This window comes from Stenella coeruleoalba (genome assembly GCF_951394435.1).
Source record: "Stenella coeruleoalba genome assembly, chromosome: 16".
NCBI classification, from domain to species: Eukaryota; Metazoa; Chordata; class Mammalia; order Artiodactyla; family Delphinidae; genus Stenella; species Stenella coeruleoalba.
The window spans coordinates 31,865,069-31,887,964 of NC_137162.1; the positions used below are offsets into that span (position 1 = coordinate 31,865,069).

At 49.2% G+C, this 22,896-nt stretch overlaps 1 protein-coding gene across 13 annotated transcripts in view; it reads left to right on the forward strand.

Annotated features, from left to right (window-relative positions):
- Window positions 1-542: 542 nt before the first annotated feature.
- The window catches only part of SORBS1 (sorbin and SH3 domain containing 1), a 238,976-nt gene continuing 216,622 nt past the window's right edge, over window positions 543-22,896 (forward strand). For all 13 annotated transcript variants that reach the window (XM_079899517.1, XM_079899514.1, XM_079899516.1 and 10 more), the window contains exon 1: window positions 543-671. The gene's annotated coding sequence lies outside the window, so the exon portion shown is untranslated. The remainder of the gene's footprint in view (window positions 672-22,896) is intronic.

Below are 22,896 nucleotides of genomic sequence, written 5' to 3' on the forward strand. Positions count from 1 at the left end.
TATAATAATGATAGTAGTAAACATTTATATAGCGCGACGGCCAGGCACTGATCTAAATGCTTTACATACGTTAACTATATTAATCTTCTCTATGTCCTGTCCTGCGAAATAGGTACTGGTTATTATACCATTTTAAAGATAAGCAAACTGGGGCACAGGAGTTGAGTAAGTTATATGTACTCAAGACAGGTTAGCTGTTTTTATTATGCCTAAGATTCCTTCCCAGCTCCCCGTGGGCGACCCCTTAGAAAGATCAGAGGGCGCGCCGGGCCAGCCTCCCGCCCAGCCCGAGGCCGGCCGGGACAGAAAGGGTTACTGGGACCGCGCGCACGTTCTCGACAGGAGATCCGCGGGCCCGCGCGCCGGGCTCACAATGCTGCGGGGCGGGGCGGCGGGGCACTTCATCGCCTCCCATTGGCGCACACGCCCCTTCCTGTCACTGCCGGGTCCGGCACCGCCCCCTAGCACCGCCCGCCTCCCAGGCGCCGCCGGAGTGGATGGTTCCAGACGCATGCTAATGAGGGGGCGGCCGCCGCAGCTCATTGGCCGGCCGCGGAGTGTCGGTGAAGTCAGCGCCGAGTCCCAGAAAAACAGAGCGGGGCCAACTGCAGAGTGTAGTGCGAGTTGGGCAGGACGCGCGCAGCTGGCCCGCCCGCCCGGAGACCCGCAAGGTAAGCCCGCGCCAGCGGCCCCTCAGCCCGCGCTCGCCTGATTGTCAGCGCCGGCGCGGGGGGCGTGCGCCGGCCCGGCCCCCGCGGGCGGCGCCTTTGTTCCACGCTCGGAGGAGGCGCGTTTAAAGGGCCAGCTGTTGGAAGGACTTGAAGGACCCCCTCCCCCAGAGCATCCCCCGTGGTCAAGGGGAACACCGTGGTCCCCCTCGGCGGAACCCTCCTTCCTGCCTGCTTGGTGGATCCCCAGTCTTTAAGGGAAAGTTCCCCAGGGTGCGGGGGTTTTGGAGGATTCCAGGTTTTTGTCTTTTTTATTTTTTGTTTTTATTGGTGGGTGAGGGTACGTGCGATCATGGCCTCTGCTAGGAGAGAATGTCCGCCTGCTTCAGGCTGGCTGCAATTTGGGTGGGTGGAGGAGACATCAAAGCCCGCGTGGGTTTGCGCTGTAAAGTGAAACTACCGAGGAGAGGCTCCTCTGCAGTAGCCAGAGGAGGAAGGAGGGAGCGAGCGGCAGGATGGAGGCATCTCAGGTGTGTTCATTCATCAGCATCCCTCTGGAGGAGAGGAAGGCGGGAGGGCAGCACGGACTACCGGTCTGGCCTAGGACCCGCCAGAATGAGCGGGTACGTTTGTGTGTGTGTGTCCGTGTCCGGGGACGCCGGTGCCTGCTCATCTGCCCATGCTCCTTCATCCCTCAGTGACTGGCAGCTTCTTGCTAGCCAGCTCCTCACCGAGATGAACAGAAAGCAACTCCTTTCTCCGAATTCCCCGGGCATCCCCGGCTCTCCTCTGGCTTCTTTCCGAGGTGGCTTCCTTGATAAGCGCTAGCGCCATTCAAGATAGAGGGGGAAAGAGGCTTGAAATCATTACGTTTTATTCACAGGGGAATGTGCTGTCGAATTCTGCATCCCCGTGCATCCGCTGTCGTAAGATGGCTTTGAAATTCACCAGTGCATGCTTTCTTCAGGCAGACAGAATTTATTACGCTATTACATTGCTACATAAAAGCAGAAAGGATCCCACTGAGCGTTGCTCGTTTTATCCAGACCCTGGATTTTCCCAGCATGTTCTGGCTGAGCCTTTGGATTTTTTGTTTTAAACTGAGCGCTGGGATACCCTTCCTGTCACAGGGCCGACCTGCTGAAATCGCCGGAATTGATTTCACCGTCAATAGGAGGGAGGTTCATTTAGAGATATCATGGAGCCTGTCTGGCATGTCAGGCCTCTGACATCACCCCCCGCCCCCCGCCCCCCACCCCTTGCGCCCTTTTTCTCTCCTAAGTGAAGGCCAGGGAGGGCTTGTCTCCATGCCCCCCTCCTTGGTTTGTGAGCTTCTCTAGATTCAGTTTTGTGTTTTTGATTGGAAAGGTGGCTGGGTTGTGATTGAAGAGAACGGAGTGGATTAAGAGTGGGGTGGGCAGCAGATGGGGACAGCAGCCTCAATGACAGAAAACATATGCTGGATATTTGGGGACTCCAGATCTCCAGCCCTTAGAGACAGGTGAGGTTGATGGGTGTGTGTGGAGCAAGAGGTGTGTGTGTGTGTGTGTGTGTGTGTGTGTGTGTGTGTGTGTGTTGGCTGTGAGGGAGCGGTGGAGAGGAGGATGCTGCCAGCAATTTTCTGCCCCACCCTCTTGATGCTGCCTTAAATAGCTCCTTGCCATCCAAGCTCTGATGTTTCAGGCTCTTGGCCTGAGGGGAGGGGAGGGGAGGGGAGGGTTGGTCTTTTGGTACCTCTGCCCTGGGCACTGTTAGAGTGGATGGTTAGGAAAGGGTTAGTTCTCCAGGGGTTGCAGAGAGCTCATTTCTCTGCTGGAGGGCGCTGAGTTGAACTAGCTCGGGTGACTTCCCCGCAGGGTATTAGCAACTGAAAAGAAATGCTTTCTTCCCCATAGGACGAAGAGCTGGGAGGGTATTGTCACCGTCCGTCCGTTTGACACTCACCTGCTGTTGGCCCTTTCCTCCTGTTACCTCCTGCTTTCTTTTATTCTAGTTGGCGAGTTTCTGTGAACTTTTCCGAAGGTACTGGGAATATTGGGAGGTGAGGTAGGAGTTGTGGGAAAGGACTAGCAGATGCTTCTTACTGGCAGAACAAAGAACTGTGCCACTCTCCCTTTCTCCCCTCTCCAAAATACAGTCCCATATAGATAGCAGTCTGGGGTTTTCTTTGCAGAGAATGAATGGGCAGGGTTCAGGAAAGAGAGCTTGTATTAGGCAGCATTAGTAGTCATCTGGCCATCCAAACTTAGCTCTGGCCCCTCCCCTGGACTTGCAAATAGATTTGCTGTAGAGGGCACTCCCTGGTAATTTGGGATTTAATCTGTCTCTTGAAAAAGGAAACGGATGGTATCACAAAGCTTTGGTGGAGGTCCTCTGGACCAAAAGCAGGATAGCTGGCTTTGATCCAGGCTCCAACCTGATTTGGGCTTTGGGCTAGTGGCTTCCGCTCTCTGGGCCTGTGTCCTTGTTGGGAAAGTGGAGGACTTTGGGGTAGGTTGTTTTCCAGGGTTCCCGACAGCATTACTGTTCTTAGATTCACAAGACAGTTTGTGATGGCATTTCTAGAGTCTTTGCTAAGCTGATGTTAAATTCACAGTATTACTCGATGGCACGAAAGAAACATTCCAGGACTCAGCCTTCTGTTGGATTCAGATGCATCTGTTCCTTGATTAGTGTGATTGGTAAGGTTTTGCTGTATCTAAATAATTTAGAGCTAGAACAGCCCAGAGTGAGACACAGCCCCTCAGTGTGGGTGGTTGGTTGGGAGACCAGGTGGGGTGACAGAATGCTGAGGAAAGGGAGTTTCTATAGTTCATTCTCTCTCCCTGTGTATGTTTAACTCACTGATTTATTTATGGTTATACAGGTGAATGTTTAGATGTTTAGAACCTGAGAGTTGGAAGAGACCTCTGTGATTGCCAGGTTCAGCCCCCCTCACTGAGGAATTTGAGGGGTTGGGTGGCTCAGCCATTTGTTCAAGGTCACACAGCTAGCAAGATGCAGAGCTGGGCAAAAATCCCAGGTGGATAGATTTTAGGTCTTGTTCTAGATACACCTCTTAAGTCCCCTCTTCCTCTGAGAGAAATGATACTAAGATGCGGTAGAGAAAAGAAAGGAGAAATTAGGGGCAGTAGAAGGGAGAGGTTGGGGAAACAGACCAGGTAGGAGGTTGGGGGCAGGTCAGATGAGGAAGGGGAAAACAGACACCAGGCTTGGAGGAAAAAGGGATGGAGCTGGAAGGGGGAGGCTTTATCAGCTGTGAAATAGCAGATTTCTACAGCCCTTAGAGTGAAGTAAGTAAGGAGAGGCTTGGCTTAGACACGGGTTGGGATGGGTGAACGGAGTCCAGGCCAGGGTTGGGACTGACTTGGAGTCTCTTGGGATCTCTCTGTTGACCCTCAGATTGCAGTGTGTGGTGGAGGCTGATTTAGTTTCAGGGCCAACTCAGGCCTTTGGAGCCAGTGGGGCAGGCAGAACTTGAACACGTGGAAAGTCAGATGTGCCGGGAGTGATGCTGGAGAATGCTGAGGTGGGAACCCATTCTGCTGAAGTTCCAGTTTTGTTTTGTTTTTTTAATTTAAAACGAAAAAAATTTTTCCATGGAATTTTTTTTTCAACTCAAACAGCATTTTCTCCACTGACTCTCATTGGTGCTTTGTACATTTTATGAGATAGCGATTTGTGTGATAGTGTCTCTTGTACTTCCCTTTCAGAGGAGATACTGGAGGTGACTGATTTACTGAACTGTAGCTCATATGGAGGGAGCTTCCGGCCTATGACCTGAGCTAAGCCTCAGAATGTTTAAATGAGCAGTTAAAGAGCTGGGAACAGTGGTTAACCACATTAGTAACCATTCAAAGGCAAGGATAAAAGGTGATAATACTTTGAAGTCTATAGCCCAAGCCTACAGCTGGCCATGTACAGTGTAATTTACTTTGGCCTAGGAAGTCTTTCTGTGGATCCTTTAGTTGTTCCCTCTTTTTGTGTATGGTTACTCATGTCTGTCTGTCTGTCCCTGTATCTTGCTGTCTTCCCATCCTTCTTTTCCCACACCCCCCGCTCTACCTTTCTTTTTCTCTCCTACTATTATACCTTTTTCTTTGACCTCCTCCTCCATCTTTTATTTACTGTCAATAACATAGCGCTGTAGTGTATTTTAATATATTTATTGTGTTATTAAAATCTCATCCTCTCTGTTCTTAATTTGAAATCAGTTGAGTTCACTTTTTTGAATGTGTGTATATGTGTTTTACACACAAAAAACAAACAAAACAAACCCAATTAAATTGCTTTTTACTTCTGTGTGGCCTTCCATTGATTTTTTTTTCCTCTGCTCCTCTTCTGTGGTCAGTAGTGGCTCTTTACAGAAAAAGAAATTTCCCAGCTCACTGTCACGTGGATATTATTGTTTTTATAACAAAACCAGCTACAACAATAGAAAAAGTTTCCCCCTTGTTTGTGGACACAAGGGACACCCTCTCCCAAGAGATGTGCCCTATTTCTTGACTTCCTCCCATGGAAAGAGTATTTCCAGCGTATTCTCTAACAGGGGCCTGTACTGTAAGGGTTTGGAGGAGCTGATGGGGGAGCTGAGGTTTTATCAGTGATCCTGGTAATGCTTAGAGTGTGGGTGGGAGGGAGACAAGAGAGGACATGTAGGAAAAGTTCAGTGTGGTGGTTTTTCTTTATTTCCCCAGGCAGATCTAACTCATCTGGCAGTAGTAGGACCCAGACCCCTTTGGAAAAGAATGAGATGCTTCTCAACTTTCCCATTCGTGTTGGGACCCAAGGGACATCTTGTGTGACACAGGGAGTGTAGGCAGCCACTGACAGGTTGCTGTTATGAAGTCCCGGGTGCTTTGAGGGATGCATGCTATGGTGTTTTAACCTTTCTTCTGACTCGTATTAATTATAGAGAAGCCTGAGTCTTGATGCTCAGTGGTCAGCAGATAGTTTAGTGTCTAAAGTGGGCCTCTCAAACAAGAAGTTGCCTTGAAGTCTCCAGTTTTTATGTTAAAAATTCACGTGAGGGGACTCCGTTGGTGGTCCAGTGGGTAAAACTCTGTGCTCCCTATTGCAGGGGGCCTGGGTTCAATCCCTGGTCGGGAAGCTAGATCCCACATGCCTCAACCAAGACCCAGTACAGCCAAAATAAATAAATTTTTTTTTACTTTTTTTTTTTTTTTTTAAATAAATATTTTTTAAAAAATTCATGTGAGTTTTGTATTCTGTAATACATCTGTTCTGGTTTTAGTATAAAAGTATTTAAAATGCTTTACTGTTGACTACAGTTGATGGTCCAGGAAAATGCTGTGTTTGTCTGGGGTCTTTGCTTGTCCATGCCCGCCCTAAATATGCACAGCAGGTCCCAGACCCCAGCCAGAGAAGCCAGCAGTGGGGCAGGTGTCACACCTGGGGTGCTGGGACCTGCCCACTCACGCATTCCTGCTGACTCTGCCAGACCCACTGATGTCCCGTCATTCAGAACTCTTAACACGTCCCCCTGGTCTTTGTCCACTCCCCGGAAGGCCTGTTTCTCCTTTGCCCGGCTGACTTCTACTCCTTTCAGACGCCCTCATGTCTCAAAGAGGTGTTTTCTTCCTGTGTTTGCCTTTCAGCAGTAGCTGTTTCCCTGTCTTCTCTACCAGATTGTGAGATCTGGCAAGAGAGAATTTGTTTCAGCTCTTTTTTTTTTTTTTTGCGGTACGCGGGCCTCTCACTGTTGTGGTCTCTCCCGTTGCGGAGCACAGGCTCTGGACGCGCAGGCTCAGTGGCCATGGCTCACGGGCGCAGCCGCTCCGCGGCATGTGGGATCTTCCCGGACCAGGGCACGAACCCGTGTCCCCTGCATCAGCAGGCGGACTCTCAACGACTGCGCCACCAGGGAAGCCCATATATATATATAGTTTTAAAAGTCAAATAACACTGCAAGCCTTATAAAGAAAGCTGTGTCAGCCCTCCTCATCCTGGTGACCCACTCCCCAGGGTTAGTCACGGAACACGATTTTCTGTTGCTGCAGGAACAAATTACCAGCAATGTAGTAGCTTTAAGCAGCACAAATTTAAATTACAGTTCTGTGGGTTAGAAGTCTGAAAAGGGTCTCACTGGGCTAAAATCAAGATGGTAGCAGGGCTGCATTCTCTTCCTTGCGTCTTCCCCTTTCTGGAGGCCGCCTGCATTCCTTGGCTCATGTCCCCCTTCCAACATCTTCAAAGCCGGCAATGGCCGGTTGAGTCCTCCCATGCATCACTGACCTTCTACCATAGTCACATCTTCCTGACTCCCTTCTCCGTCCCTCTTCCGCTTTTAAGGACGCTTGTGATTACTTTGGGCTCACCTGGATAATCTAGGATAATCTCCCTGTTTTAAGTTCATTTGGTTAGCAACCTTAATTCCATTTGCAACCTTAATTCCCCTTTGCCATGTACCATGCTTATGGGTTCGGGGATTAGGGTATGGGCATCTTCATCTTTGAGGGACCATTATTCTGTCTACCATAGTCACTTCCAACCCTTTTAGCTGTTTCTCTTGATATGGCTATTGTCCTGCTATGGACGAGAGGAGCCCTTATTCCCCTCTTCACTCCTCCTCTCCTCACATACTTCCCTTCCTTCATGTCCTCCCAGTGTGATTATGTCACAGTGTTTGGTTACAACGATAGTCAATACTTATATTATTTTGACTGTGTAAATAGTGTTCATGACTGAGCCTTATAGTTGTACTGTAATGAAATTTCCTTTCTTGTATGTCTCTTTTTTTTATTTTTTTGAGTTAATAATTGCTTTTTTTTTCCTATTTAGTTTCCTTTGTACTTATTACTAATTCCCAGTGTTTCTGATGGCATTTTAAAATATCTCTGTTTCATAACACAAGTTCCTTTTTATTTCACTACAGTCTTTTTGTCCTTGGAGACCTCCCTCCCAGAGGCCTCCATCCCTCACCTTTATTCCCTGCTGATTGACCTCTAGGCCTGGGGCATGACTCATCATGGGGATTCCCTCACCTTGCTCTGGGTTGGATCCTCTGTTTCCTATTTCTTGATTTATTCCTCAGGAGTTTCTGAGAGAGGGTCTGTACAACTTGATCACCTCACATTTGCTTGTCTGAGCTGTTCTATTCTATTATACATTCACACTTGATTGGTGGTTTGGTTTGTCTAGAATTTTAGATTGAAAGCCGTTTGCCCTTAGTTTTGAAGGCATTGCTCCGCTGTCTTCTAGGTTCCAATATTGATGTCAGAATTTGGATGCTATTCTGATTCTGGATCATTTACGGGTAACCTGCATTTTTCTTGCGGAAAGTTTTAGGAACCTCTTTCTTTCCCTGTATTTGGATTGTTCTTGCTTTAAAAATTATCATGCTGGCTCCTTGGTGTGCTCTTTTGATCTGAAGACTCAAATTCTTCAGTTTGGGGACATTTTCTTATATTTTTCTCTGTTAATTTCATTTTCTCCCCTTTTCTTGTGTTTTGTCTTTGGAACTCCTATTACTTGGATGTTGGACATCCTGGGTCAAGTTTGTAATTTTAAAATCTTTTCTTTTCCATTTTGCTTTACTTTTTCTTTTTATTATTATAAATTTATTTATTGTATTTATTTTTGGCTGTGTTGGGTCTTTGTTGCTGTGTGCGGGCTTTCTCTAGTTGTGGAGAGCAGGGGCCACTCCTCATCGCGGTGCACAGGCTTCTCATTGCTGTGGCTTCTTTTGCTGTGGAGCACGGGCTCCAGGCGCACGGACCTCAGTAGTTGCAGCACGTGAGCTCAGTAGTTGTGGATCACGGGCTCTAGAGCACAGGCTCAGTAGTTGTGGCGCACGGGCTTAGTTGCTCCGTGGCATGTGGGATCCACCCAGACCAGGGCTCGAACCCTGGTCCCCTGCATTGGCAAGTGGATTCTCAACCACTGCACCACCAGGGAAGCCCTTGTTTTACTTTTGAGAGACATCTTCAGCTTTATCCTTAATAACCCTTTTGAATTTTTAATTTATGCTTTCATGGTTTTGCTTGCAACATTTTTGCATGCTTTACTTTCTAGAATTTGCTAGTTCTCTGAAGGCTCATTTTTCTTTTTTTGTTTTGAATAGCATCTTGTTCTTGCTTCATGGGTGCAGTAAACCCACTTATATGTGTTGTATTTCGTTTTTTGGTGTTTTTCTCCTTCCCCCGCATTGTCTTTGTTTCCTCCAAGTCCCTTTTTTCTGCTTCTTTTGGTTACTGTATTTCCCATTGGAACCATCCTTCCATGCATGCTGATCCTTGACTGTCCATTTATATTTTAAGAGTGGAGACCAAAATGCTGATTGGGCACCTGTGCAACAAGAAAGGGGCTTGTGAACCTCGTGGTACAGTGATTCATTAGAGAGCCTCCCTTTCTTCCACTGAGGACACCTAGAAATCAGTGCATATAGATCTTTTCTCTGGGAATGTTGGGTTTTCCCGGAGAGGAGTGTGCCTGGGGGTGTAATAGCCTGTTTGTTGCTCCTCCTGGGAGCCTTGATGGGGAAGGAGGCTGGGTGCCCTGTCTGGTATGCAGATTTTCACTCAGTCCATCTGTTTTCGGAAAGTTGCCCCCCCTCTCCCTAACTCCCTCAGCTGTGTCTCTCCCTCAACTGTGTCTGAATCCAGAGAGTCTCTGGTGTAGTTGCCTAAACAGTGAACCTCCCCCTCTTGCCGGCTGAGGGAGGGAGGTCACCAGACTGAGCAGATTGCAGGAGAGACCCTGGCATCTTTTTGCTCCTTTTGCCAACTTTCTGCAGGCTCCCCTCTTTCTAGTCCCGTCCTGCTTCTCCCCTTGCAGTCTTTGGTGCCCCCCATTCCTGAGCCTTCTCCTGTTCCTGTGACATAAGTCACCATTTGTTCAGTGGTTTTCTCCCCTACTTGCACTCAGCAGAACAGATGAAGCAGAAACCCGAATCAGCGACCGCATGGCAATCGGCTCTGTCTCTTCCAGAATTCTGTTAACATATCTCATCAGCCATCGTCTCCTTTCCATTAAAAAACAGATTCCTCTGCTGCCTTTTCGTGGGGTTCTGGGAGAGAGCAGAGATAAATGTGGCTGTTCTGATCTGACCAGAAGTTCGTTTCATCTCTTTATCCAAGCCTTTAAACAGGTGCCTGATATATAGTATATTCCCAAGAAATGTTTGTTAAATGATTGGACGCATGTTTCTAAGATGGTATACATACAGCAGCTCCTCAGATTTTCAAGAATCCCCAACATACAGTTGTCCAGAAATAAATCCATTGTTTATTCTGAGATGGATGTAATAACAAGCAGTGGGCAGACCCTGCCACTCTCCCCCTGAAGGGTCGGATAAGAAGTGCCGTGAGATGGATTATAGACTGTTGGGCTGCTAAGTGATGAGATCCAGGTGCCATCTCCAGCCCCATCACTAACAACTTGGGTCACCTTGAGAAGTCACTTAACCCATCTGAGTTGTGGTTTCCTCAGCCTTTAAAGGGGCTGTTCGTCAAGATTTGATTCATTTCACTGCCCTGAGTGCCTGCTGTGTGCAAGGCACGGCGCAGGGTCCCTCTGGGTATCTCTTTAGTTCAGTATTTTGTACATGTGTCTGTTATGGCATGTGTCACACTGAGTTGATGGTGTTTGGTTTATATGTCTTTCTCCTGATCGTCCTTCAGTAACTTGCACGGGGTAATGCTCTGCAGATTGCGCCTCTTACCCTTTCTAGATATGGGCCCCTGGTGAAGGCTTACATTATAGCTCTCTTTGTATCTCCTGGGTCTGCCACAGTCCTCAGCTCATAGGAGATGTATGGAAGCTTAGATTTTTGCACTTAGAAAGAATACATCAAGGAGACACGAAAACGTGAGTTGCTCTGCCAGGATCCCCAAACCTTGCTTGGAGAATAGAGCCTCGCTCGTTGGGAGTCTAGCTGTATACGCCGCGGCTCACTTATGGAGGTGCGGAGGGGGGGACTGAATACATTAAGTCAGCGGAGATAGCAGTCCTGGGCCACAACCCTGACACTGGAGGATTGTTCCCCACACGCAGATCTCAGTCATGTAGTTGTTTAACCAGCCTTACAGTGAACTAGGATTGGACTCATACTAACTAAGAAAGTGACTTACAGATATAATCCTGTATTTAAAAATGTTTAAGTGCTGGGACTTCCCTGGCGGTCCAGTGGTTAAGACTTCACCTTCCAGTGCAGGGGTTCGGGTTCAATCCCTGGTTGGGGAGCTAAGATCCCTTATGCCTAAAAACCAAAACATAAAAGAGAAGCAATATTGTAACAAATTCAATAAAAGACTTTTTAAAAAAATGGTCCACGTTAAAAAAAATCTTAAAAAAATGTTTAAGGGGTCTTCCCTGGTGGCGCAGTGGTTGAGAGTCCGTCTGCCGATGCAGGGGACACGGGTTCGTGCCCCGGTCTGGGAAGATCCCACGTGCCGCGGAACGGCTGGGCCCATGAGCCATGGCCGTTGAGCCTGCGCGTCTGGAGCCTGTGCTCCGCAACGGGAGAGGCCGCGACAGTGAGAGGCCCGCGTACCGCAAAAAAGGAAAAAAAAATGTTTAAGGGCTGTTTCATAACTTATTTTGTTTTTCCCAGACCTGTGAGCTAGCGTGCCAGGACTAGTAAGTAGAAATTTCAGGGAGATAGTTTAGCTCCGTAGAACTTTTAGAAGATTTGTCTCCATCCGTTGTCTTTCATCTTGAGAGGTGCTCCCTCTCTTACTGCTTTGGGAGGCCTGAGCTCCTGGGCAAGCTGAGGTTAGATGTCCGCTGGGCAGGGAACCTGAAGAATCAATGCTTGGGTGTCAATGAAGTCATATTAGAACACCTGAAAAGTCCTTTGCTTTTGATTTGTTCAACAAATAGTTAACTGAGCTCCAACCATAGGCTGGGGTCTATGCTGGGCTCTGCGAATACAGCAGTGACCAAAGAGAAGTGGCACCTGCCATCCTGGAATTTATAGACTAGAGTTGAACTTTCCAGTATGGTAGCCACTAGCCACATGTGACTATGTAAGTTTAAATTAATTAAAGTGCAATACAGTTTAAAATTCAGTTTCTCGGTCACACTAGCCACATTTCAAGTGCTCCATAGCTACACGACACTAGCAGCTGCCCCATGGACAGCGCAGAGAGAGAACCTTTCCATCACCTCAGGATGTTCTCTTAGGAGACGCTGGACTACAGAGCTAAGAGTCTCTGTTTCTAGACCAGGCGTCCGTGATCAGCCTTGTTTCACAGTCGAGGCAGCTGAGGCACAGAAAAGCCATTTGTTTAAGGTCCTGTGGCTGGATGGGCCTGAGCTGGGAGCAGATCTCTTACCTTGGAGCTCGGCTCTTCTCTCTCGGAAGTGAGGTCGGGGAGCAGTGACGAGGCGTGTGATCTCTGCGCTCAGGCTGCTTGGGCCCCCATCCTGGCTCTGCTGCTCCCTCAGGCAAGTTTCTAGTCTGTACCTCAGTTGCCTCACCTATAAAGTGGAGAAAACAGTAGTGCCTACATCACAGGACTGTGTAAGTCTTTAGAGCTGTGCCTGACACGTAGTAATCACTCAGTAATGCTGGTTGCTGTATTGAGAATGAGAAGGGGACTGAAGTTATTGGCAGAGTCAAGGGGGCGTTTTCAAACAGGAGACCATGGAGTGGAAAAAACATTGGCAGGCAAAGCTGTGTTTGTAGAGCCGACTGACCACCTGGAGAGGGACACATAACTGAGTACGTCTAAGCCAGGGGCTGCTTCGGTCACGTGAGCTGATGTGAAAATGCCAGTGTGTTCCTGAAGCCGTCCCAGCTCCAGTACTGGTGACTGGTACTCGAAACAAGAATCCTTTTGATGTCTCCTTCCTCCTGGTCTGCCTCTACCCACAGCCATTTCTCTGGTCCCCAAACATTCCTCCCCTCTCCCCCCGACCCCTGACATCTCCACCTTGGAAGGATGAGGTCAGAGATGTTTGTCATTACCCCTGTGGAGCAGAGGGATGTGCCAGAGAAGTGCAGCAGAGAGAAGGGATCCTGGTCTTTTCTTAGCGGTTTCTATCCCTTGGTGATTTGCATTCCCACGATTGCTCAGTCCTGCAAGCAGGTCCATGTAATGTAGCTTCGTGTTCCAGAGGTGCCCATTTTGCTGGGTGAAGAGAAAGAGAGCTCTGCTGTCAGCCCCAGGGACGAGATGGTGCCCCGTTTGAGAGGTGAATCCCTGCCTGCACGTGGAACTTTTGTTTAAGAAGTGCTTCAATAACCACAGTCTCATTTCACTTGTTAAACAAATGCTGATGAGCAATGTAGACATAGGCCCCGCCCTCCTGGAGTTTATTTCCTCATTAACACCCTGAGGGCTGGGCTCTTCCCTGGCAGGCGTTCAAGTTTGTTTTGGGTTTTGAGTAGGAAGGTTATAGTGTGGCAAAGTATGTGGGGCGTGGGGGTAGTGAGGACACGCTAGACATGCATAACCCATGTGGCAGGTAGTAGAGAAAGGCCAGTGGTGGACCTGAGAAGTCAGGCGTGTAGTAATGATCGACCCAGGAATGACCTGTGAGCAGTCTGTTCCTGGCAACCTGGATTCTCAACGTGCCGTAAAAGTGCTGCCTGAGTTTCAATACCAATGAGCAGGAATACTGACTACCGTACCTTAACCTGTACCTTGCTCTGCCGATCTCATTCCCATTTGGGCCTTGACTTTTCAGCATCGTGGGGATGTTCTAGCTCATGGCAGTTGTAATAGAAATGGGTGGGGACGCGGAAACTCATTACTCGTTTGTATCATGCCTTATACATCGATTATTAACACCTGCCCACAGGCCCACCTTTGAGCTTGGTCTCCCAGTATGAAGTCACTGGACATACCATGTGAAATCCTAACAGTCACTGCCAGTCCCTGGAATGTGTATGGAACCTGGAGGCTGTGCACGTGAGCAGTTCCCTTGTCTGATGTGTAAAAAAATAGACAGTTCATTTGCAGGTTGTTCTCCACTCAGAGTTGGTCTTTAGTCAGTGCAGATCCAGTGTTGGGTGACTGTTTCCCACAAACACAGAATGATGGTCAGGGGTTGTAGCTGCTGATAACAAACTAACAGGAGAGAAAATGGGAACATTTTCACGGTACGTCGCTATTCGGGGGTCTTTGCAAGGCTGCTCTAGCATACATACTGCTGACCCGTCTGTGCTTGGGCCTCTCTTTATAGACAGTGCGCACAGCAGGCAGGATCTGGAAGGCAGGGATGAGGTAAGAAAGGCTGGAATTGGATTGGGGAGATATGAGTTGCTGCCCCAGTGGCCCGGGCAGTGGGCTTGAGAGCGGGCCAGGTATCTCGAGGGAGGAGTCAAGGCAAAAGTAGGAGCTGGGCTGCTTTAAGCAGGACAGAATGAATCAGGCTCCAGAGAAAGCAAAATCCCAACAGGGGCAGAAAATAGAGCAGCTGGAGAAAGCTGGGGCTTGAGGGAGCCCAGGGCCTCCGCAGGGTTTTGTGGTGGGTTGCTGAAGATTAGGCTGCCAGGCCCATGAGCCTGGGCCAAGACGGTCTCAGGCCTTTTAGGACTATTTCACTTTTGCTTTGTGGGGCCTTTAGTTGGACCTGGTGCATTAGTGAGCCAGCACCGGCAGGTGTGAGGGGGCGAGGACCCCCCTAGGACCTGGGAAATGTTAGTCATGCCTGGGCACTGATAGAAGATACGGCTCCTCTTCGAGACAGCTGCTGCAGCAGGAGGCTCCACAGCCCGCCAGCCTGCATTACAACCCACAGTCTTGGTTTTATCTTTAATTATTAAAGTCATGGGCTATTTAAACACTCACCTGAAGCATCATTGTAAATAATTTTCCCTTCTTGGGGTCAAAAGAGCTCCAGTAGGGAAGAGGTTTTGTGGCTGTGGTTTTGGAGTGTCCAGGTTGCTCTCGCAAGGAACATACACCTGGGCAACCAGAGCACCCAGAGGATGCCCTTGACCGTGGGTACGCACCTCCTTGGACTGTCTTGCAGATTGGCATTTATTTTGCATAAATCCTTAGTTCAAGGAGTATAGGGTTTTCCTTCTATTGTAGGCAAGGAAGAAGCCATGCTGTTAGAAGATGTAAAATATTTAACACTCTCTTTAAAAAATTAAACTGCCCAGGAGCCTTTGATTGGTGGTGCCCATGGCAACATGCATGGTTTTCAGGAGTGTCTTCCTGTGGCTTTTGGGCTCCTAAGAAGCAGAGGAGGGGTGGGGGAGTTGGGGGGAGGCGGGGGGGAGCCTGCCACTGGCAGGACTGGCTGGGAGGCAAGAGAGCCCACCTGCTTTGCTTGGCTCGGTGGCTGGGCATGTAGCAGGGCTGAGTGACCCCTTCAGAGGCAGGAACTGGGGGGCAGTCTGTTTTGATAAGTAGAGAGGAGTAAAGGGGAGGAGAGGAACTTGGAGCTTGTTCATTCATTTTGTTTTATTGGCCTCTGTTAGTCCGTGACACTTAGGCTTCTCTGTCCGGCCTCAGGACTTCTGTCCATGCAGTTTCCTTAGCCTGGAGTGCTCTTTCCTCCCTCACCTAGTTAGCTCTGCTCATCCTTCAGGTCTCAGCTGAAGCAGCATATTCCTGGGGAAGCTTTCTCGGACCCCCCAGAGCAGATTAAACCCCCGTGTTTGAGGCTGTCCTGATTCATTGGTTTTGGACAGAGCATTCTGCACAGCGTTTGTGTCAGCCGCTTTGGTACACTTGTTTGGCCAGTCCTGTTTGTCTGCCTACCCAACAGTCTGTAGGATCCGTGAGGCAAGCAGCCAGGCATTCTATGCCCAGTGCCTACCTAGCATGTGCCTGGCCCACAGGAGGTGCTCCCTGTGTGTGGAGCAAATGAATTCATTTACTAAGTTTTCAGGTCTGTCCCAGATTCTGGGAATACAGAGGGAATCAAACTCCTTCTGTCCTCACAGAATTCCTGGCCTAGAGCAGTGGGTGAGTTCTCAAGGTCGCTATTGAGAGGAAACATTATCTGTTAAAGTTCTATTTATTCTTTAACTCAAATAGAAGAAAGATGTAGCTTTCCTATTTATATTGATAGTAGTCCAGATTTTATCATTATCAGTAAATGTGCTCAAAGTGATTTTACTGATAGGAAGGTATGATCAAAAAGTTTGGTGACCACTGGTCTGAAGGGAGAGATAGGCACGTGGAAGAGTTTTTATGCCAAAGCGTGATGAGCGGTAAGTTAGGGCAAGTACAGGGGGCCGTGGGGGCCACACAGGAGGGGAGCTGGACCCAGCCCGGAGGAGGGCGTTCCTGCTGAAGGCAGGGTGGCGTGAGAAGGGCAGAGGCTTCAATAAGGCTGGAGTATAAGACAGGATGAGGGCCTGCTGGACGCCCCTCCTGGTGTCGGTGGGGGGCGGGGATTGAGAATTGGGAATACCAGAATGGGTGAGACGGGGCCCCTGTCTGCAGGGTGGACACAGTCTAGTGGGGTCTTCTACTAGAGCTGTGCAGATGTGCCTTAGGAGAGAGAGAGAACCTGGAGTTCAGAAGAGGGCGGGCATTTTGCTTAGGAGGGCTCAGGCCTAGTTATGCTTCCAAAAATCTCCCATGCCGAAGGCCACACAGCCCCCTTCTCTTCATTGCAGGAGGGGAAGGGGAGAGAGCTGGGGACTGATTTCCAGCCTCTTTCAGAACCCCTGTCAGGGTCTGGCTTCTCCATGACATTCTCCTTCATCTACCCGGGGAGATTTTTACCTTAATGTGATTTAGACACCCCAGCCCCACCCACCGTGGGCTATATTTTCTGGGTTAAAAAGTTGTATATGGGGCTTCCCTGGTGGCGCAGTGGTTGAGGGTCCGCCTGCCGATGCAGGGGACACAGGTTTGTGCCCCGGTCCGGGAGGATCCCGCATGCCGCGGAGCGGCTGGGCCCGTGAGCCTGCGCATCCGGAGCCTGTGCTCCGCACCGGGAGAGGCCACAGCAGTGAGAGGCCCGTGTACCGCCAAACAAACAAACAAAAAGTTGTATATGAACAAGAAAGTGGCTCATGGTATATGTGAGTATGCATATTTGATGTGTTCACTTACCTGTGTAATCCTACACGCTTCTTTCTTTTTAAGTCCCAGGGCTTGAAGTAATTATGTAATTGGAATCTACATAGTGTGGCTAGATAAGGTGTAATTAAAGAGGAAAGCCTAATTTTGGAAGAATGATAAGAGGTCATTTGACTCATTCTGGGCCCAAATCCAATCTTGGGGGAACAGTAAGAGGTCACTTGGATGAATGGAGCTTGAGGCCACCCAGGAGCCCAGACTGGCCTGCTGGACAGATTATGCTTCAGTTCCCTGTGAAGGCTGTTCACTGGGCATCTTCTTGGTATGGGTATCGTACGGGGCCCAGCCAGGAGTAAGGAAGAGAAGGTCTGGATCTTAGGGAGGACACGGGGTGGGGGGAGTGGCACATGGGCTCGAGGACAACTAGGAGATCCTAAGGTGAAGATAGGAAGACTCCTGGGGGTGGAGGGGGAAGGTGGATAGGGGAGGGAGTCACAGAGCAGGTGGTGTCTCAGCGGTGCCTTGAAGGGTAAGGAGGGTTTCAAGAGCGAGGACAAGCACTTTCTGGCACCTTAGAGGCACTCGGATAATGTTTGTGGAGTGAATGCCAGGCTGAGGCTGGAGCTGGAAGGAATGTGGCCAGGTTGTTGGGTGGCTCTTTGTGGTTTGGTGAGGAGATAAAGCTCAGATAGCTCAGAAGCGTGGTGACAACAGGGGCCAGGAGGATGCCAGCCTGAGGCCCTCAAGTCTGGAGAGGGGGGCTTGAAGGGCAACAGGATAGGGAGAAAGCCAGGGAGGGAAGACTTGCCAAGGAGGGAAGTGATATGGGCCAGAGTCTGGGGAGAGAGCTGAGAGGAGAACATCCAGGAGAGAGGGTTAGGGGCGTGTAGGGGAGCAGGGTAAGGCCAGGTGGGCCAGAGCTGGTGAAGGCGGTGCCTGGGGGTCGGGCGTGTAGGGCAGGAGAGGTTTGATCCAGTGGGACAGAGGAGCCGTGGCAGGTTGTTGAATGGGAGAGTGGCATGAAAAAGGCTTGCTGTCCTTGTCCCAAGGTGATAGGGACCAGACAGTGGCCCCTTATCACTGAAGAGTTACTTGTCTTGGTGATAAGAAGGAGACTCGAGGCAAGGGGAGAGGTGGAGGTGACTGTGGGCTTCCCTGCCTGGGAGATGGTGATGCTTGGGACAGCAGGGGACCTGGCTGGTGAGAAGGAGGGTGTGGGCAGAGGCTTCATGTGTCTAGAGAGCCCAGAGACCCCTGTTCTAACCCAGCCCTGACTCTGAACTAGCTGAGAGATCTTGGGCCAATTCCCTGATCTCCTGCGCTTTTTTTTTTGGTCAGTAGGCACCTCTACCCTATGGTTCCAGCTCATCTCAGACAGCAGAGTCATTTCAGTCCTAGGGTTTGGACAAGGGGAAGGGTCTGGTCTGGAGATCTGTGAATTTGTGAGGCCGCCCCACAGAGAAGAGAGAAGAAACCGCAGGTTTTTGTCTTCCTGGAGCGGGTAGCGGGGGTGGGGGAGGGTCTCTGGGTGACCAGGTTGGATGAGAAGTTGTGGGGAGAAGACCATCCAGACTCACCTGCCCTCTCAGGGTGCTTATGAGACTCTGACATAAGGAGTGTATAACGGCCAAGCCTGGACAGTGTTGAGGTCACCGCTCCATTCGGGGGTGGAGCAGGGGAGGGGTTAATCGTCCTGGATTCACAAAAAGGAAATTCTCTGGGCAGGGAACTGGTTGTTAGTGAACTCCTGCCCCTCCTTCTCTCCACCTGCCCCTCCCACCCCACTCCCCAAGCCAGCCTTTGGGAGACTCTGGCCTTGGACCTTTAGGAACAGAGTCTGTGCAGAGAAGCCTTCCTGACAGAGGAGGGCTTGGACAGAGCCTTGGGAAAGGAGAGAAGGAAGGACTTTCCAGAAGAGGAGATTGACATGGAGTTACAGTATAAGACTTCAGATGGAGAGTCCAGAAAGGAGGGCACATGTTTTTTGTTTTTTTAAAAAATAAATTTATTTATTTATTTATGTTTGGCTGCATTGGGTCTTTGTTGCTGCGCGCGGGCTTTCTCTAGTTGCGGTGAGCAGGGGCTACTCTTTGTTGCGGTGCGCAGGCTTCTCATTGCGGTGGCTTCTCTTGTTGTGGAGCATGGGCTGTAGGTGCGTGGGCTTCAGTAGTTGTGGCACACGGGCTCAGTAGTTGTGGCTCACGGTCTCTAGAGCTCAGGCTCAGTAGTTGTGGCACACGGGCTTAGTTGCTCCGCAGCACGTGGAATCTTCCCAGACTAGGGCTCGAACCCGTGTCCCCTGCTCAGCAGGCAGATTCTTAACCACTGCGCCACCAGGGAAGCCCCAGGCACATGTTTTTTGAATACCTAGTGTGTACACCAGCTCTGTGCCGGCTGGTTTCATGATCTTTGTCTCATAATCTTTACATCATTTCTGCCTCTATTATCCCATTTTACAGATAAGGCAACAGGATTAGAGAGATGAACTAATTTGCCTAAGGTCTCAGCAGTGCAGGGTTTCACTTTACTCAGACCTCTGACTCCAATGGCAACAGAGACCCATTTCTGTATTCTGCAGATACTATGTTCTACTGGCTCTCAGGGCAATGTAGGGAAAAAGGGGAATGATTTGTCTTTATGACCCTTATAGTTAAGCACTTACTTAAAGTGTGGTCCAGCTGCCCTCCGTGCTGCAGCATTCCAGTACAGCGCAGTGTCTTGGAGCTGATCAGGGTCTCAATCCCTCATTTTACAGATTAGGAAACTGAGGCCCCGAAAGTGAAGGGATATGCCAAGGTCAGGGGCAGGATGGTGATGAGAACTAGAATCTGGAGACTTCGAGATTTTTATGGCTTTTTTAAAGCCTCCCTGTGGAAAAGTTTGTTTTTAGACAACAATGGAAGCCTTTGTCTGGAGAGCTGGTCTGGGTAGGGTTGGAGCTGAAAGGTTCTGTGTGTGTGTGTGTGTGTGTGTGTGTGTGTGTGTGTGTGTGTTTTCTTTCCCTCACTTTAACCTCAGATGCCTTTGAACCTGCAGGAAAGATTCCTTAAGACCAAAGGTTGAGACCAAAGGCATTTATCAGGTGGAAAGGGCATAGGAAGGAGGGGGAAGATCAGAAGCCACAGAAATAGAAGACTAAACTCTAGGCTTGGCTAAAAGGAATTTTCCAGCCTGTAAATAATCACTAACATTTATTGAATCCTCACTGTGTCAGGCAATCTTTACGCGTCATTTTATGTAACTACCACGGCCTCCCCATGAGATAGGTGCTGTTTTATTGTTCCCATTTTACAGGTGAAGGAACTGAGGCTTAAAGAGGCTAAGTGACCTACCTCACGTTGCAGAGTTAGTAAGAGGTAGAGCCAGGACTCCAACCATGATCCATCTGATCAAAAGCTCTGCCTTTAACCCTTAAGGTGTTTTATAGGACTGGGAGCTGCAGATGCCTTGAGCATTTGGGGATGTATAGAATAGCACATTTTGGCGGGGGGGCGCCCTTTAGGCATGGTTCTCAGCCGAGGCAGTTTTACCCCTACAGAACATTTGGCAATGTCTGGAGTTATTTTGCTTGTCACAGTGTAGGGGGTGCCACTGGCATCTGGTGGGTGGAGGCCAGCCTGCTCCTGCACATCTGACAATGCAGGACAACTCCACAACCAAGCGTTATCCCACGCCAGATGTCAGTGGGCTGAGGTTGAGAACCCCTGACCTTGTACCTTCACCTCAGGCACAGGGCTAGTGGAAAGCCATCTGGAAAGCCCACCTGAAGAACTTGAGTTGTTCCCTTACCTCCAGGGACTTGTGTTGTACCTTAATGGATGTTTGCAGTTTGGATTCCTCACTGACTGAGCCCCGAGGGGCCGGCGTGGTGGGTGCAGGCCTTGAGGAAACATTCCAGCAAGGCTGACAGGCCAGGGTGACCCAGGGCTGCGGATGAGCCGCAGCAGGTGAGAGGTGGGTGGGGTCCAGTCCGGGCCTCTGAGAACCCATTCAGCTGTTTCTCTGGGTGTAATTGAAATAAGAACTCAGATCCAGCTAATTGTCTATTTTTTTCCTTCATAAAATGCTTTTATTAAATTATTGCTACGACTACTCGCCATCGATACGTCTGAGAAAGGGGTGCCTGTGTTGCAGATGCACTTGGATGTGACTGTGCCTCTTGCCAGACTCCTTTGTTACTAGTTACTGTTTAATCTAACTCTCGTCTGCCCAGGGCCACTTAGGGCAGAACTGCAAACACATCTGGGAAAGACTAGGGACCCATGGCCTTTACTTAAGCTTCTCTGAGCAGTTTTATCTGCACATCGCAGGACTTGGGTGAGTCAGTTAACCTCTGGAGAAACAGTGGAGTATTGAACCAGGGTGACCTTAGCTCCCTTGCAGTATCAGTGTGGAATGAGAGGCACAGCTGTCGGATGTGGCGTGTTTCTCTAAGGTTGATGGAAATTCAGGTTCCCCTTTGATCCTATACAGATTCGTGGAGAACTTGGAACTCCTTGTTAGGAAACTGTCTCCAGACTAAATAAATAAACTTCTTTAATATTAATTCTTTACTCAGCAAATGTTTGTTGAGTGCCTGCTGTATCTAGGGGTGTGTGATGGGTCCAGCAGGGCTCTAAGATGGGTCTCTTGGGCATAGCCTTCAAGGAGCCCACAGCCTTGTGGGGCTGTAGGTGTGTCTGTACAAAACCTTAACAGGGTGGCCTCCAGCATATTGCCCGGTGTCCATCCTTAGTACCTGCTATCGCAATTGTGTACACACACACACACACACCCCAAAGTTCCATAAGAGGTGGAATTGTTTCAGTCTTCTTCACTATGTGCCTAACACATAATGAGCAGTCAGTAAATATTTGTTGAATGAATGCAGTAAAGAGTGGCAACATTTGACTTGGATTTTGGAGGAAGTGTAGAAGTTAGACCTACATAGATGGGGCTCTGGCCAGGGGTGGGGTAGAGCAGGGGAAGAAATGGTGTGAGCAAATGCACAGGGATAGCAAAGCCCAGGGCATGCTGGGTAACTGCAGGTCCTTTGGGATTGGACCATGCAGGATGCAGAAAGACTGGAAAGATGAGTTGAGGCCAGAGGGTGGGGAGTCTTGAATTCAAGCTTATTTATGCTATAGTTGATGACCTCACCTTCCAGTTTCCCAGGGTGGCTTTGCCTGTTGCCCCAGTGTGATTATTAATAGAGCCCTCTTTCACTCTCAAATGTCCCTGTCTGGATGATAGTCATATGGTCCTGGTATCCTAAAGGCTGTGGGGAGCCCTGGGTGGGACGCGTTCAGGCGGGCCTTGGGGAGGTCAGTGCCCATGGTACTTGGTGGAGCCTGGAGGCTGGGGAAGAGACACCTCGAGTCCAGGTAATTTAGGCCTGAGCCTGAGGAGTTGTGGTGACACCTGAAAGGAGGAGATGGTTACAAAAGAGACGAAAAGCCGAAGTGACACCACACATGGTCCCTAAGATTACTCCAAAGCGGCTCTTCCAAAGGTAGACCTGCATCCTGGATAAGTGGTTTTCTAACCGGAAGTTAGGACTGGTAAGAAAATCTACATTGCGCCCGTTTCCTGAGCAATTAAAAGTCAGAGAAGCTTCTTCCCAGCCTCTAAAACATTCTGGTGCAACAGACTGGTATTCACAGCATTGTTCCTTGGAATTTAAAATAGGTTATGAATGTGCCTGATGTCAGGGAAGATAAATCTGTGAGGAGGACTGTAGTCAATACATTTCCTTTTTAAGTAGAAACAATATAAAGAGCTTAATTCAGTCCCAAATCAATCTCACTTTGTTGCCATGATTGTGTAAAACCTGAACTGCTTTTTGTCTGTCACACTGTTTATATTCCCCCCCGTGTTCCCCATCTCAGCTGGCCTCACGAGGAGTCAAAGCCTTTTTAGGCCATGCGTGGCTCTCTTCTCTCAGGGTTGTTTTCTTGTCTGCTGCAAGATGGTTGTGCTGTGAGCAATGATTTCATTTAATCTCTAGGGGTGCTTTACAGGGTGGTTGTTCGATGGTGCCCCCGCATGAGCTTCCTTTGTCCAAGAGACTTGGAAGGCTAAATTCTTTAGCCTTTTTCCCCCCATTAAAAAGGTGATTACATTTTTAAATGGTTGCTACATACACATGGTTCAGAATTCAAAACACTGTGAAAATGTGTGCATTGAAAATTTTCATTCTCACCCCTGCCGTGTCCACTTCCCTTCCTCCCCCAACCTGGTCCCCATTAGGTGGGCTGAATATACATTCCAGTTGCCCACGACAGTCCTAGTTT